Source organism: Mus caroli, chromosome 12, assembly GCF_900094665.2.
Source record: "Mus caroli chromosome 12, CAROLI_EIJ_v1.1, whole genome shotgun sequence".
In the NCBI taxonomy this organism is placed as follows: Eukaryota; Metazoa; Chordata; class Mammalia; order Rodentia; family Muridae; genus Mus; species Mus caroli.
The window spans coordinates 75,090,609-75,094,551 of NC_034581.1; the positions used below are offsets into that span (position 1 = coordinate 75,090,609).

The following is a 3,943-nucleotide window of genomic DNA, read 5'->3' on the forward strand; positions in this document are numbered from 1 at the left end:
AACTCAGAAATCCGCCTGCCTCTGCCTCCCAAGTGCTGGGATTAAAGGCGTGCGGCACCACTGCCCAGCCAGCAAGTACTCTTAACTGCTGAGCTCTGTCTGGCTCCCGGGAACTTCTGTTGTTGTTGAGACAAGATTTTACATGTAACCTTGGCTGGCCTGGAACTGTCAGAGACTCACTTGTCCTCTGCTTCCTGGGGGTTTCCTCCCTTGAGACAGAATCTGATACTAACCTAGAGTGACCTGGAACTTGCTAAGGATGACCTTGGATTTTGAAACCCTGCCTCCACTTTAATGGTGGGATTGCAGATGTGTGCCACCGTGCTTAATTTTATGTGGTATTGGAGATGGAACCCTGTGCTTCATGTTTGCCAGCCATGAATCCTAGCTACATTCGCAGCCCATTGTTAGCAATTAAGAATAATTTATGTGTATGGGCGTTTTGTCTGCACTCATGTCTAAGAAAGTGGCTGATACTCTGGAACTGGAATTACAATTAGTTCCGAGCAGCCATGTGGGTTGGGACTCAAACCCAGGGGGTCCTCTGGAAGAGCACACAGAACTCTCAACTGCTAGGTCATCTTCTGTTTCCAGCATTTTAGAGCGGGGAAAGACCTGTTTATAGTAACTTATGTGGTGATGGTGGTGGTGGCAGCGGCGGCGACTTTTCGAAATAGGGTTTCTCTGTGCCGCTCTGTCCTGGAATTCAGTTGTGTAGACCAGGCTGGCCTCGAATTTAGAGATCCACCTGCCTCTGTGTCCCGAGTGCTGGTGTTAAAGTGTTTGCCACCACTGCCTGGTGGCTTTAATTTTTCTGCTTTAATTTTTAACATGGTTGAGTAGGTGATATATGTATAATTTTATATTTTCCTTTTTGTTTGGGAATTATTTCCTTATCATTTTCCTTTATGGTTCAAATATAATACAACCATTTTCAAATGTCTTCACTAGATTCAGTCATTTATTAATGCTGATATTCTTGTGTATTCATTTGTTCTTTACGTGATAGATTGAGTGAATTTTTATCTAAAACTGTGGCCATATTTCAAGTTTTAAGAATAGAATAATAAAGGTGGGAGGTGGTGGCCCACGCCTCTAATCTCAGCACTGGGAGGCGGAGGCAGGCAGATGCTGTGAGTTCCAGGACAGCCTCTGGTCTACAGAGGGAGTTCCAGGACAGCGAGGACAACACCAAAGAAACCCTGTCTCAAAAAACAGTGGAATAATGGAGCCAGGTGTTGTGGCCTGGCACACCCCTTGGAGGCAGATGCAGGTGAAACTCTGTGAGTTGGGGACTAGCTTGGTATACACTGAGTTCAAGACAGAAGGGCTGCATGGTGGAGAGACCCTGTCCCCAAACAAAAAACAAAAAGAAAAAGTAGACTGATGGGTCAGAGGGCATAAATGTCTCTAAAAAGTTTCTTAATATTTTAAGAATATATTTGTCCAACAAATGCAAATGATACTTTATTTCCATAGTATTTGTTGTTTGTTTTAAAAATAACTTTGATAAGGAAAAGAGATATTTTTATTGTTTTTGTCTGTTCAGTGGGCTCTCTAGATTACTGCTACATTTATTGCCTATTTTTTCCCAACTTTTTTTTTTTTTCTTTGAGACAGGGTTTCTCTGTGTATCCCTGGCTGTCCTGGAACTCACTTTGTAGACCAGCAGGCTGGCCTCTACCTCAGAAATCCACCTACCTCTGCCTCCCGAGTGCTGGGATTAAAGGCGTGTGCCACCATGCCCGGCACTTTTTCCCAACTTCTTTGCTAGTGGCTTTCTGCTTTTGTTTTTATGGTCACCTGGAAAAATCTACATAGGATTTTTATCTATGTTCAATTTTTGTTTTGTGTTTCAAGACATGGTATCTCTGTGTAGCCCTGGCTGGTCTGGCTGGTCTCAAGCTCAGAGACCTGACTGCCTCTGCTCCTGAGTATATTATATGCCACCACTGCGGACTGGCATATGTAAACATAAAAGTTTAGAAAGGAAACAAATTAGTCTTTTATTTCAAGATGGGGGGAAGTGGCTTTAATGAAGTGCATGTTCAGTATTACTTCCTGGAAGACTTCCTTGATCTTTATGCTAAATGAATTAGGGAAGAGAAGTCTTAGATGCCCCTGGCCATTGTTCATTTAAGCTGCTTCAGGCATTTCCCTACTACTAGAAGCTTTCTGTGCATGAAGCAGATGATGTTGAAGATATGAACTAGCAGAGTCTCTGCGGAGTGTGCCGGCACCCTGTTTCTGTGCAGTGATAGGAGCAGAGTTTACTTACAGAGGACTCGGAAGCATAGGGAGGTTCTTATAGCTGCCACTTAGAGCCCGGGAGCTTTGGGGCGCCTTATGTCAAACAGAAGAACCCGAACAAAATTTAGATCTGAGTTACTCATATTAATGGCAGATCATGTAGTGGCTAAATTAATATTAAGAAACATCTCTTTGAAGCATCTTTGTAGAGTACGGAGAAAAGCTTTGTTGTTTGAGCAAGAATTATTCCATATCCCTTGGGAGCTCTTCAGTGCTTGGATCAAATCAGTTTTGCTCTAACAAATTTACTTTGTTTTTTTCTTTAGGACACTTTGATGCTTTGAGTATGAAAGTGTGCTTGGATACAAGGATTGAGACAGAAATGTTTAGTATCAAAAGCTTCTAAAAGCGATGGCTTATATTTGGTTGAACAGAATAATTTGTTGACTGTTTTTATGAGCAGGAAAAGAAAAACTATTTAATTTTCTTGCTGTCTGCCAAGAAAATTAAACAGACTTCAAAGCTTTGCATTGATAGTTAATGACATTGAATGCAAGCTGTTGTTTTAATTAATACAGCTGGCTGATTCTTCAGCCCAGTCAGCTACAACTGTGAAGTTTTAAAATGAGGCAGCAAAGCCAATGGCACTGCACAGTTCATGCCTCTCTTGAGAAAATAGTTCATTTCTCTGACAGAAACTGTTGCTTGGGGAACGCTCTTCCCATCTTGAAATACACCTGGAATTTGTAGTTCTTCATTTAAATATACTCTTTAGTGATTTGCCACAGGCAAAGGAGAGAAGCTGCCAGCACTTTGTTAACTTTGATAAACACATAATTTGAGATTGAATCCCTGGTTGTAAAGTTATATGAGAGAATACAGGCATATAGACACCATGGAGCCATTATTTCTAGGCTTGAAATAAATTATGTTGCATCTAAAATGGTTCTGGTGGTATGCTGGCTAGTTTTAATCAACTTGACACAAGCTAGAGTCATCAGAGAGGAGGGAACCTCAACTGAGAAAATGCCTCCATGAGACTGGGCTGTAGGCAAACCTGTAAGACATTTTCTTAATGTTTGTGTGAGCATCCAACCATTGTGGGTGCTGTGACCTCTGGACGGGTGGCTCTGGGTTCTATAAGAAAGAAGGCTGGCCGGGCGTGGTGGCGCACACCTTTAATACCAGCACTCGGGAGGCAGAGGCAGGCGGATTTCTGAGGTAGAGGCCAGCCTGGTCTACAAAGTGAGTGCCAGGACAGCCAGGGCTACACAGAGAAACCCTGTCTCAAAAAAACCCAAAAATTAAAAAAAAAATAAATAAATAAATAAAAAAGAAAGAAGGCTGACCAAGCCAGCAAACAGCACCCTCCATGGCCTCTGCATCAGCTCCTGCCTCCAGGTTCTTTTCCTAATAAAAATTGTCACTGCAGCTCATGGCAGTGGTGCTTATGTTGTTTGGCTGTCCTTTCAGCAGTGTTGCCTCTGTAATGTTGGTCACCATCAACTGGCTCATGGAGAGTTATCAAGCTGCATGCTAACACTGTGTGTGTATGTGTGTGTGTGTGAGAGAGAGAGAGAGAGACAGAGAGACAATGTTGTATGTCTGTCTGCTGTATGTCCATGCATGTGAGAATGCTGTATGTATACTTGTGGGTGCTAGAGTGTGAGAGAGAGAGAGAGAGAGACAGAGA

At 42.6% G+C, this 3,943-nt stretch overlaps 1 protein-coding gene across 3 annotated transcripts in view; it reads left to right on the plus strand.

Annotated features, from left to right (window-relative positions):
• Slc39a9 (solute carrier family 39 member 9) overlaps window positions 1-3,943 on the plus strand; it is a 39,882-nt gene that overhangs the window by 12,020 nt on the left and 23,919 nt on the right. The window lies entirely within an intron of this gene.